Source organism: Dipteris shenzhenensis, chromosome 13 (genome assembly GCF_047967505.1).
Source record: "Dipteris shenzhenensis isolate YYH24624 ecotype China chromosome 13, Dip_SZ_1.0, whole genome shotgun sequence".
Classification (NCBI taxonomy): Eukaryota; Viridiplantae; Streptophyta; class Polypodiopsida; order Gleicheniales; family Dipteridaceae; genus Dipteris; species Dipteris shenzhenensis.
In genome coordinates this window covers 672,416-686,344 of record NC_141608.1, presented here as the reverse complement: position 1 = coordinate 686,344, position 13,929 = coordinate 672,416, and positions in this window count along the sequence as shown.

Sequence of the window (13,929 nt, the reverse complement as noted above, 5' to 3'; positions counted from 1 at the left end):
TATAGCCACCTCATCAACTATGTGCACAAGCAAGTGGACTTGAGTTGTCATAATGCTTGAGGGAAAGTGCTTCTCAAGCAAGCATACGGCTTCGATGGATTCCACCCTAGCCTTCTCAATGCTCGATATAGAGATCTCTTTTTGAGATATCCACCTATTTCACATGTCCATGCATATGTAAGATATTTGAGATATCCACCTATTTCACATGTCCATGAAGAAAATACATAATGCGAATTGATAGTAAGCATACCTCACAATACCACAGATCTTGAATATAGCATTTCTAACATCTTCTTGTAAGCACCCTTTTATTGTAATTGGAAGGATGAACTATCAAAGCAACAATGAAATCATGTCAACAATATAACATAATAATAATTACGCTAATGCATCACTATTATCGGTACACTAATTCTACTTAGAATACCTGTAAGACCTTGTGCCAATCATGGGACTTGAGGCCACTAAGCTTATTGTCCTTTGAAAATGCTCCTTTCAAGCAACGCATGTACCCTGTCGGTGTTTGAAAAGAGGCAATGTCTGCCTTGATCGCTGCCTCCTCCCTCGTAGAGAGGATCCACGTTGCTTTCAGGAGGACAACTTTTCCTGAAGCATGCACTTGGGGCCACAAACGAGACATCCTATTCATAGCACGCAAGTCTTCTCGCACTCCTCTCGAGTCCTTGGAACCAACCAAGTGTGCCCAAATGGTAGCCCCCACATTCTTGAAGATATGCATGGGATCCAAGAGATGATTGATTTGTAACTGACCCCAATAAGGAAGCTCGTGAAAGATCGATAGCCTCTTCATACCAGGAGGAGGTTCCTCTCCATTCTCCCTCCAAGCTTGAATCCAATCACTTGCTTTCAAATATGATGGTGGTGGATCAAGCTGACCTCCACGTGCGAGATGGTCGAGCGGAAGGTATCGAGCATGACCTTCATAAACATTTTTCCTCATATGTTTGGAGTAGCGTGCAAGCGATTTCAGAGCGGGTCCACAAATAGGACAAGCATGGTACCCACTTGTAACAAGTCCTGCACGCGTGCATGAATATGTTAGTACAAGACATGCGTGCAAAAGAGAGTAAAAAAAGCATAATCCCTCATTGTACATGTAAAGACATAACCACGTACCTGCGCACTCTCCATATCCTGGGTAGTCATGCATGGTCCACATCAAGATACCCCTGACCAAAATATCATTGGTATGCCTAGGATCTCTGGAAATATCAAAGACCTGCACTCCTCTCCATAATATCTGTAACTCCTCTATCAAAGGTGCCATGTACACGTCCATGTTTTTTGCCTTGTACTTTCCTGGCACAAGTAGTGCAAGCATGAGGTGTCCCTTTTTTATTGTTAGCCATGGTGGGATATTGTAATTCACCACGACTATGGGCCATGTCGACCAAGATGTCGAGCGTAACCCGAAAGGATTCACGCCCTCCATGGCTAGCCCAAGATGTAAGTTGCGTGGCTCTCTCGCAAAGTCCGGCCACTGATTATCTATGTGCTTCCAAGCTGCACAATCTGCGGGAATCCTCAATGTGTGATCAGTAGACCGATGAGATGCATGCCATGTCATCAACTCCGCTATGGATTTGCATCGAAACATGTGTTGTATTCTTGCAATGATGGGAAAGTGTCTTAAGACCTTTACCGGTATCCGCTCACCCTGCAAGTCATCTCTATATCGTTGTTCCCCACACTTTGGACAACTAGCCAAATCTCCATGCTCACGACGAAAGAGAATACAATCATTACGGCAAGCATGGATGGTATCATAATCCATACCCACCATTGTTAGCATCTTTTTCGCTTCATCTCTTGATGCGGGCATGGTATTTGGTGCAGGCAACATCTTCTGGAGCAACCTATGACAAAGACACTATCCAAATGATGATTCTCAAAACAAACAATATCCAAATAATGAGTCAAATTAATGCAAGGGCTAACCTCATTAAGGCCGAGACACTTGTATCCGACCACCCATACTGTACTTGTAGATTCAAGATTGAGAGACAAGCACGTAGTTTAGACATCCTAGCACCCTCGTACAATTGTGTTGATTGCAACTCTCGCATTTTGACCTCAGACTCAGACATCACGTGTACATGGGATGTAGTGCCCCTAAAAATGGAATCCATCATGTCGACCATACCCTCGTCGTCATCCGGGAGACTATAGTCTTGTTGAAAGTGAGAAGGTATATGTGTACCCTCGTCACCCTCCTCATCCTGTCATAAGCTCATTCGTGTAAATATAAGATCTTCTATTTCCTGGTATACAATAAGATTGCAAACTTAAATAGCTTTGACTTACCGATGATCCATCAACATGTGCAACACCAACCGGGGGTACTGGTTCCGGCTCCTCCCCATACATCCGTAAGTGGCGCATGATAATACGACGTTGATGTCGTACTTCTCGCTTGCAATGAGTGCAATGACAATATAACCTCTCCGTAAGCCACTTCGTGCTCCCGGGCGTTGGTGCATCATCGGATGAGCTTCCACTTGTCCCTTCCATCTACACTTATAAAATCACAACATAAGCATGAAGAGGAGATATTGACAATTATAAGCATAGCATGTTTAATTTGAGCTTCTCTTGAGGCCATATAAAAAGAATGGCGTCGCTATATAGTAAGGATTGAAACAAAAAATCCTATATAGTAAGGCTATATAGTAAGTTTAATTTGAGCTTCTCTTGAGGCCATATAAAAAGAATGACGTCGCTATATAGTAAGGATTGAAACAAAAAATCCTATATAGTAAGGCTATATAGTAAGAGGAGATATTGACAATTATAAGCATAGCATGTTTGAGCTTCACTGGAGGCCATATATATAAAAAAAATAAACAGTAAGTGTCGCTATATAGCGACGCTCTGTTTCGTTGCTATATAGCGACGTTTTTAATTAAAAACGTTGCTATATAGCGACGAATAAGCATCGCTATATAGCGACGCTGTGGGTTAAAACCCGAAACGCCGAAACGCACGGCGTTTTGCTCAATCCATTCCTAATCTCTCAAGTAAGCATCCCAAAATCTCCTCCCACCTATTTTCGACGACCTCCCATCTATTCCAAGCAAGCTCCCACTCTATTTTCCACTCCTCACCCTTCTCCTACCTCTTGTACTCCCTCTCTCTCCTTTTCCCTCTTTGGTTTCTTGAAAGAAAGTTCTTCAAGAGGTGAGTTTGTTTCAACAATGTAGGTTGTTTGTTTGTTAGCTTTGGTTTCGTGAGTGTTTCTACTTGTATTGCTAAACCTGTAAACTAGTTTTCATGCTTGATTTGAAAGGATTGAAACAAAAAACGAGATTTCAAGAAAAAAAGAAAGAAAGAAAGAAAGAAAACTCACCTCTTCTTTCTATATTTCTCTTCCTTCTCTTTCTCTTTGTCTCCTCAATCTCCTCCTTTCCTTGTCTCCTCAATCTCCTCTTTCCTTGTCTCCTTTCAAGAAGTTGCTTTTGTAATCTCCTCTTTCCACTAACATCTTATTTGAAAAAATGGGTTGTTTTCTCTCTTTTGTAGGGCCAGTCCACTACACCGAGCGGGACATACTCTCTCTTTTGTAGGGCCAGTCCACTACACCGAGCAAACATACTTTTACCGGTAAGTGCTTCTCTTCTTTCCATTTATTATTTTTGTTATTTGCATTGGCCTACAGCTAGCGCCTTAAGCGCTAGCTGCAGTGATGGTCGTAGGAACCCTCTCTTCCCCTCTCTCTCTTTCCTTCTTCCCCCTTCTCTTTTTCTCCTTTTTCCCCCTTCTCTTTTTTCCCTCTTCTCTTATTCTCTCTTTCCCCCTTCTCTCTTTCCCCCTCTCTCTTTTCCCTTCTCTCTTTCCTTTCCCTCTTATTCTCTATTTCCTTTCCCTCTTATTCTCTTATGCTTATGCTTCTCTCATTCCCCCTTCTCTATTTCCCCCTTCTCTCATTCGCATAAGCTCTTTTTCCGCATAAGCTCCAGCATGAGCATGAGCTCATGCTTATGCTCATGCATGAGCATGAGCTTATGCTTAAGTTTCCATGCGGAAATAGAGATGCTTCTCTCATTCTCTATTTCCGCATAAGCTCCTTCTCTTTTTCCGCATAAGCTCCTCTTTCTCTTTTTATGCATAAGCTCCTTCTCTCTTTCCGCATGAGCATAAGCTCATGCTTATGCTCATGCGGAAAGAGAGAAGGAGCTTATGCATAAAAAGAGAAAGAGGAGCTTATGCGGAAAAAGAGAAGGAGCTTATGCGGAAATAGAGATGCTTCTTATGCTTATGCTCATGCTTAAGCATAAGCATAAGCATAAGCTCATGCTTATGCTCATGAGCATGAGCTTATGCGGAAATAGAGAATGAGAGAAGCTTATGCGGAAACTCATTCTCTATTTCCGCATAAGCTCCTTCTCTTTTTCCGCATAAGCTCCTCTTTCTCTTTTTATGCATAAGCTCCTTCTCTCTTTCCGCATGAGCATATGCATGAGCATGAGCTTATGCTCAAGTTTTCGCATAAGCTCATGCTTATGCATGAGCTTATGCGGAAATAGAGAATGAGAGAAGCTTATGCGGAAACTCATTCTCTATTTCCGCATAAGCTCCTTCTCTTTTTCCGCATAAGCTCCTCTTTCTCTTTTTATGCATAAGCTCCTTCTCTTTTTCCGCATAAGCTCCTCTTTCTCTTTTTATGCATGAGCTTATGCGGAAATAGAGAATGAGAGAAGCTTATGCTTCTCTCATTCTCTATTTCCGCATAAGCTCCTTCTCTTTTTCCGCATAAGCTCCTCTTTCTCTTTTTATGCATAAGCTCCTTCTCTTTTTCCGCATGAGCATAAGCATAAGCTCGTGCTTATGCTCATGCATGAGCATGAGCTATTGCTTAAGTTTCCGCATAAGCTATGCTTATGCATGAGCTTATGCGGAAATAGAGAATGAGAGAAGCTTATGCTTCTCTCATTCTCTATTTCCGCATAAGCTCCTTCTCTTTTTCCGCATAAGCTCCTCTTTCTCTTTTTATGCATAAGCTCCTTCTCATGCTTATGCTCATGCGGAAAAAGAGAAGGAGCTTATGCATAAAAAGAGAAAGAGGAGCTTATGCGGAAAAAGAGAAGGAGCTTATGCGGAAATAGAGAATAAGCTCGTGCTTATGCTCATGCATGAGCATGAGCTATTGCTTAAGTTTCCGCATAAGCTTATGCTTATGCATGAGCTTATGCGGAAATAGACAATGAGAGAAGCTTATGCCCGCATAAGCTTATGCTTATGCATGAGCTTATGCGGAAATAGACAATGAGAGAAGCTTATGCTTCTCTCATTCTCTATTTCCGCATAAGCTCCTTCTCTTTTTCCGCATAAGCTCCTCTTTCTCTTTTTATGCATAAGCTCCTTCTCTCTTTCCGCATGAGCATAAGCATGAGCTTATGCTCATGCATGAGCATGAGCTTATGCTTAAGTTTTCGCATAAGCTCATGCTTATGCGGAAATAGAGAATGAGAGAAGCTTATGCGGAAACTCATTCTCTATTTCCGCATAAGCTCCTTCTCTTTTTCTGCATAAGCTCCTCTTTCTCTTTTTATGCATAAGCTCCTTCTCTTTTTCCGCATAAGCTCCTCTTTCTCTTTTTATGCATGAGCTTATGCGGAAATAGAGAATGAGAGAAGCTTATGCTTCTCTCATTCTTTATTTCCGCATAAGCTCCTTCTCTTTTTCCGCATAAGCTCCTCTTTCTCTTTTTATGCATAAGCTCCTTCTCTCTTTCCGCATGAGCTTATGCTTATGCTTATGCTTATGCTTAAGGCATAAGCTCCTTCTCTTTTTCCGCATAAGCTCCTCTTTCTCTTTTTATGCATAAGCTCCTTCTCTCTTTCCGCATGAGCATAAGCATGAGCTTATGCTTATGCTTATGCTTAAGCATAAGCTCATGCTTATGCTCATGCATGAGCATGAGCTTATGCTTAAGTTTCCGCATAAGCTCCTTCTCTATTTCCGCATAAGCTCATGCATAAGCTCCTTCTCTTTTTCCAAGCATAAGCATAAGCATAAGCATAAGCTCATTCTCTATTTCCGCATAAGCTCATTCTCTATTTCCGCATAAGCTCCTTCTCTATTTCCGCATAAGCTCATGCATAAGCTCCTTCTCTTTTTCCTTCTCTTTTTATGCATAAGCTCCTTCTCTTTTTCCGCATAAGCTCCTCTTTCTCTTTTTATGCATGAGCTTATGCGGAAATAGAGAATGAGAGAAGCTTATGCTTCTCTCATTCTCTATTTCCGCATAAGCTCCTTCTCTTTTTCCGCATAAGCTCCTCTTTCTCTTTTTATGCATAAGCTCCTTCTCTCTTTCCGCATGAGCATAAGCATGAGCTTATGCTTATGCTTATGCTTAAGGCATAAGCTCCTTCTCTTTTTCCGCATAAGCTCCTCTTTCTCTTTTTATGCATAAGCTCCTTCTCTCTTTCCGCATGAGCATAAGCTCATGCTTATGCTCATGCATGAGCATGAGCTTATGCTTAAGTTTTCGCATAAGCATGACGCATAAGCTCATGCTTATGCATGAGCTTATGCGGAAATAGAGAATGAGAGAAGCTTATGCTTCTCTCATTCTCTATTTCCGCATAAGCTCCTTCTCTTTTTCCGCATAAGCTCCTCTTTCTCTTTTTATGCATAAGCTCCTTCTCTTTTTCCACATGAGCATAAGAATGAGCTTATGCTTATGCTATGCATAAGCATAAGCATAAGCATAAGCTCATGCTTATGCTCATGCATGAGCATGAGCTTATGCTTAAGTTTCCGCATGAGCTTATGCTTATGCGTGAGCTTATGCGAAAATAGAGAATGAGAGAAGCTTATGCTTCTCTCATTCTCTATTTCCGCATAAGCTCCTTCTCTTTTTCCGCATAAGCTCCTCTTTCTCTTTTTATGCATAAGCTCCTTCTCTTTTTCCGCATGAGCATAAGCTCGTGCTTATGCTCATGCATGACCATGAGCTATTGCTTAAGTTTCTGCATAAGCTATGCTTATGCATGAGCTTATGTGGAAATAGAGAATGAGAGAAGCTTATGCTTCTCTCATTCTCTATTTTCGCATAAGCTCCTTCTCTTTTTCCGCATAAGCTCCTCTTTCTCTTTTTATGCATAAGCTCCTTCTCTTTTTCCGCATGAGCATAAGCATGAGCTTATCCTTATGCTTATGCTTAAGCATAAGCATAAGCATAAGCATAAGCTCGTGCTTATGCTCATGCATGAGCATGAGCTATTGCTTAAGTTTCCACATAAGCTATGCTTATGCATGAGCTTATGCGGAAATAGAGAATGAGAGAAGCTTATGCTTCTCTCATTCTCTATTTCCGCATAAGCTCCTTCTCTTTTTCCGCATGAGCATAAGCATGAGCTTATGCTTATGCTCATACATAAGCATGAGCTTATGCTTATGCTCATACATAAGCATCCGCATAAGCTCATGCTTATGCTCATACATGAGCATGAGCTTATGCGGAAATAGAGAATGAGAGAAGCTTATGCAGAAATAGAGAATGAGAGAAGCATAAGCTCATTCTCTATTTCCGCATAAGCTCCTTCTCTATTTCCGATGCCTATGCTTTCCGCATAAGCATAAGCATAAGCTCATGCTTATGCTCATGCATGAGCATGAGCTTATGCTCAAGTTTCCGCATAAGCTCATGCTTATGCATGAGCTTATGCGGAAATAGAGAATGAGAGAAGCTTATGTGGAAACTCATTCTCTATTTCCGCATAAGCTCCTTCTCTTTTTTCGCATGAGCTTATGCTTATGCTCATGAGTAAGCATGAGCTTATGCTCATGTTTCCGCATAAGCTCATGCTTATGCGTGAGCTTATGCGGAAATAGAGAATGAGAGAAGCATAAGCTCATTCTCTATTTCCGCATAAGCTCCTTCTCTATTTCCGATGCCTATGCTTTCCGCATAAGCATAAGCATAAGAAGCTCATGCATAAGCATGAGCTTATGCAGAAACTTGAGCATAAGCTTGAGCTCATGCTTATGCTCATGCATGAGCTCAAGCTTATGCTCAAGTTTCCGCATAAGCTCATGCTTATGCATGAGCTTATGCGGAAATAGAGAATGAGAGAAGTTTATGCGGAAACTCATTCTCTATTTCCGCATAAGCTCCTTCTCTTTTTCCGCATGAGCTTATGCTTATGCTCATGAGTGAGCATGAGCTTATGCTTATGCTCATGAGTGAGCATGAGCTTATGCTCATGTTTCCGCATAAGCTCATGCTTATGCGTGAGCTTATGCGGAAATAGAGAATGAGAGAAGCATAAGCTCATTCTCTATTTCTGCATAAGCTCCTTCTCTATTTCCGATGCCTATGCTTTCCGCATAAGCATAAGCATAAGCTCATGCTTATGCTCATGCATGAGCATGAGCTTATGCTCAAGTTTCCGCATAAGCTCATGCTTATGCATGAGCTTATGTGGAAATAGAGAATGAGAGAAGCTTATGCGGAAACTCATTCTCTATTTTTGCATAAGCTCCTTCTCTATTTCCGATGCCTATGCTTAAGCATAAGCATAAGCATAAGCTCATGCTTATGCTCATGCATGAGCATGAGCTTATGCTTAAGTTTCCGCATAAGCTCATGCTTATGCGTGAGCTTATGCGGAAATAGAGAATGAGAGAAGCATAAGCTCATTCTCTATTTCCGCATAAGCTCATTCTCTATTTCCCACTCTATTTCCCCCTTCTCTCATTTCCCCCTTCTCTCCTTCTCTATTTTCCCTCATCTCTTTCCCCTTCTCTCATTCTCTATTTCCTCATTCTCATTCTTTTCTTTCCTTTCCATCTTCTTTCCCTCTTTCCTTTCCCTCTTCTTTCCCTCTTTCCTTTCCCTCTTCTTTCCTTTCCCTCTTCTTTCTTCTTGCCTATGCCTATGCCTATGCCTATAAGAATGCTTATGTTTGTTTTTTGTTTTATGTTTTCGTGTTTGTGTCTATGTTAGACATGGGATCACGTCGCTCATCCGACGAGTACGGACAGCCTCGCAAGAGGAGAGCTCACGATCTATATGCTCCAAAGGACTTTGATTCCTCTCAGGCGACTACCCCGAGGACTACCCCTGGTCTGACTCCTCTCGGTCCTAGCACTGCGACTACCCTTGGTCCGACCCCTCTTCCACGTAGCACTGCGACTACCCCTCGGGGAACTCCTTTGCTAGCTGCGTATGGCTTTGTCGGGACTCCCGACGAGTTTGTAGCACAGATGAGCGATGAGGAGGCAGCGAGATTCTTCTCTCTGCTCTCTCAAAGGACCTCCGCAATTCCTTCCCTTACACCGACGGGTGGACGTACTGCCCAGCCATCCCCTCGCACCCCTTCGACCGCGGGATCATCACCTGCGCATGCCTCCCGCAAGGGAAGGAAGAGTAGGAGGGGCGGCTCATGTTGTGCTGACTCAGGAGATGTAGATGAGTCAGCACACTCACGCTCCTTTAGGTCTCCACTTGGTCCGGAGACACAGTATCAATCAGGTCCCTTTCCCTCTCCTACTCCCACTGCTACTCCTCGATCCGGAAGCGGTCATGCAGCTTCCACTCCTTCAGACTCTGCTACCGTCAGTCCCCCTTACTCATCAGGGGATCTCTCCTATCAAATCACATCTGCCGAAGAGATAATAGAAGCAAAAAGGGCAAAGCAGTGATGGCCGCCATGAGGAGGTTGATGAGTCATCACTTCAAGAGCGGCATAAATACCGATTGGCAGACAAAGCTGATTGGAAGTACTTCAAGAAGCAACATAGGGACCATCCCGAAATGTTCGAGGGTCAGAGGAGGGCTGCGAAGAGACAGCTGGACGTCGTAGGTACTTCGCACTTTGGTGCAGGCAGACGGTATGCGTTCGAGGCAACCGTGGTAAGTCTACTTCTTCCCATTTAATGTATTGTTCTATTTGTTTTACTTACATATTACATGCACTTTAGCTAACTCTAACTCTCGTAAATTGGATCCACAGCAAGCTGCGATGGGTCATCTTCCTACGGATGCAGAGACGCGGCGCGCATTTCGGATAGGAACAAAGCCTTGGTTCATTGAGCAAGAGGCAATGGGAGCGACAGTCGATTGGGCTGAGGTGGCTGCTCGCACGGTATAAGTTTACTCCTACTTGTAATCTCACTTTTTAATTTAAGTTTCAATCTAATTTTCAATTTATATGGTTCACTCGTAGGGTCAAAGCTCAAGCGTCCCATCATCGGAGGCGAGCGATCAACAGGGGCAAGGATCGGACGCAGGTGCCGAGGACGAGGGAGAAGACGTAGGTGTCGAGGACCAAGGAACAGGCCAACAAGACGAAGATGATTCGGATTCAGATGAGTAGTGGTAGTAGCATTTTGTATATCCGCTCGTTTGAGCAATTTTGTATCGCCCTTTCACAGGGTAATTTTGTTACAAACACTGTTGTATATGTATATGCATTTTTTCCTCATCATTTCGCAAGAACAATTTTGTATTACCCTGCAAGCAAGGGAATTTTGTTATAAAAAACTTTCTTTTGTAATTACAAAAAAAAAAAAAGGATTAGTGGGGCTAAACAGGGCCAAAAGGAATCCATGTTTAGCCCCACTAACCCTTTTTTTTTACTTCTGTTAATCGTCGCTATATAGCGACGTTTACCAATGTCGCTATATAGCGACGATTAACAGTGTCGCTATATAGCGACGTTTGAATCGTCGCTATATAGCGACGATTAACAACGTCGCTATATAGCGACGGTTTATAGCGACGCTCCTTTTCCGACGCTTTTAGTGACTTTTATAGCGACCTTTGCGCCCGTGAAAAAACAAAATTTTTAATGTAAAAAGCGTCGGTATTTCCGTCGGAAAATGGCCTGTGCCTTGTAGTGTAAGTTTGTAGCCAAATGCATCACTTTTCAGAAGATCAAGAGTTACAAAGGCAAGACCCTAGGATTGCTTATGCCTTTGCCTATTCCTACGCAACCTTGGGAACAAATATCTATGGATTTTATAACAGGTTTTCCTACTACAACGAATCAAAATGATATGATTTGGATAATAGATCGCTTTAGTAAGCAAGCTTATTTCATCCCATGCAAAAAGACTTTAACAGCTCAGCAAGCTGCACATTTATTCATCAAACATATCTTTGTTCATCATGGCTTGCCAAAGACTATATTGTCTGATCGAGATTCGAAGTTTTACAGTAATTTTTGGACTGCATTATTTCATAATCTAGGCATTAAGTTAGACTTCTCATCAGCTTTTCCTCTAGAATCGAATGGACAAACTAAAGTTACAAATATAGTACTATTCTGGATATGATAAGAGCTTATAGTGGAAGTCAACCAAAGACTTGGGAGCACTAAAAAAGCATTGTCCATAGACACCGCTTTTTAGTCCTACCAAACATGCATACACCCACACATTGCTTATCTATTGTTTCTCCTCCAAGTATACCTATCTTTCTACCATATGATTTTAGCTTTTGCATATCTTTCAATACTTTTTTTTCTCTGCAACATAAATCCACTTTTAGTTACACAGAAGAGTCAAACTCTTTTGTTTTCTTTTTACTTAAGCCACCTCTTTGACAAACCTTAAATTGTCCCCATCATCTTAATGTTGAGATGTGAAATGCATTGCAAAACATACTCATCCATAAGGCAAAGAGCTTGCTTTCCCTCCACTCGATGCTATAGTCGTATCTTTTTGCTTGGTGCCATACTCATCATCCCACCAACCTGCTATCCTATTGGGTTGGTTCCTTAGCTCTATCCCTCTTAGTCAGTGCCTTAGCTCTATCCCACCAAGTTGGTGCCTTAGCTCTATCTCATTGAGTCATTGCTTTAACTCTATCCTATCGGATTAGTGCCACCCACTAACCTATCTCGTGGAACTTTTTGCCCCCCTAATGTTAACTTTTTTCAAATTTCTCCAATACACTCAAAAACCTAACAAAGGGCCTTCGAAACCACTCCCACATACACAAGCTCCTTTCCAATGTGAAAATTGTCGATTTCCTCTTCCATTATGCCCATTTGTAGCACGTATTCATCCCACAATGGTGAAGGCTGAAGTAGTCCCCATCTCCCAAACCAAAGACTTCAGTTCATTCTTGTGTTTGCTACAACATGAACAATGCCAATGGTGTGTGCACTACTCAAGAGCTCAAGAAGATTTTTTTTGTTTCTTTGCGCAATCCTTCCTAGAAACCTTGAGTGGACTCCTCGGGAGTTCAAGGTCCATAAGGGTGTAACATGTGTAGATGACTCATCATATGTACTTTAATCTTTCCCTTTGAGCTTTATTGAGAGAGAGAGAGAGAGAGAGAGAGAGAGAGAGAGAGAGAGAGAGAGAGAGAGAGAGAGAGAAACTATATGTAATTTTGGAGAGATAAAAACTTGAATGTGCCACTGGAAATTGTTGTGCATCACTGGGAATCGTTGTGCAAAGTCTCCAGTGATGCACAACAATTTCCAGTACACATTCAAGTTTTTATCTCTCGAAAATTACATATAGTTTCTCTCTCTCTCTCTCTCTCTCTCTCTCTCTCTCTCTCTCTCTCTCTCTCTCTCTCAATCTCTCTCTTTTTATGTGTCACATTCATGTGCAAGCTTCCTACTACATGCTCCATCACCAAGTAGCACTATTGAGATGTGGTATTCTTGCCATGGACTCTTTTTCTCTTAGAGCAATGACACATTGATTGTGACAACACTAAAGGGATCTCCACAATCTTGTTTGATCTCATTGCAATCTTTGTTTCTCAAAGCTTTTGTAAGTATGCTCTTTATGATGACGATATCGTTTATGCTTGCACTAAATGTTTTCATTTTAGACTTTGCATTTTGGAGGTGATGCACAAAATCACTTATTTACTTTGTTATTGCTTATTTTTAGCTTGCACAGAATTGCAGGTTTGGGGTTCACATTTGAGCTACCAAGGAGGTGAGCAATGCAAGGAAGCAGGGATAGATCAATTGAACCAATCAGATGGGACAATGTCATAAGGGAATATGAAGCTAGAAAGAAAAGAGAGCAACGTGCAAGAGAAAAATGTAGGAGGGAGGCCACTGTAGAGGAACTTGATGACTTGCAGAAGCGGAGGATTGTTAACAAAACTGTCAAAATTTTTGACGACTGGACGACTGGCATGGGTGTAGAACTGAGGATTGAACTTTTTAACTCAATATTGCAACATCCTTGGGTACAATGCCTTTGTGACACCCCATCAAGAGAAAGGACTAATGTTCAAGCATGCCTCATTGATAATGTTCGCAGTATACTAGCCATTCTTGAAGCAACTACTTCCAAAGATGAGTTGTTTTTTAAGAAAAGTGCATTGACTATGCTCATGAAGTCCAATCAGAGCATTCCCATAACCAAGGTCTCAAGAGTACTTCAAGTTCAAAGAAGTAGCTTGTTTAAGGAAAGATCTACCGTCTATGCACGGGTTGATGATTGTTTGGGACTATTCTCATTGGCTGAATGTTGGAAGCACTACGGCACTGGCCCAATCATTGATGAAACAAAGGAACTTGTAAAATCATTTTGGGAGGCTGAGACATGCGTTTCCCCCAACAAGATGGATGTGTGTTGGACAAGAGTTGGTAGAAACATGTACATCAAGCACCCGGTGCACCTTCTAGAGGAACCTCAGGTACAAGCTCCTTGTGCTAGTTATAATTTTCATTAGCACTCTCTTCTACCAATGTCCTGGCTGGTTAGCACATACAATTCGTGTTGACACTGTCACTGCTTGCTAGCACCTACTAGTTTGTCAGCACCTGCAATTAGCACCTACTAGTTTGTCAGCACCTGCAAAAGAGGCATGTGCTAAGAAGAATCACATATGCTTGTTAGCACATGTAACTATAGGCATGTGCTTATTAGTGACTGCAATCCTTGTCTGCACATGTAATCCTTGTCTACACCTGCAATCCT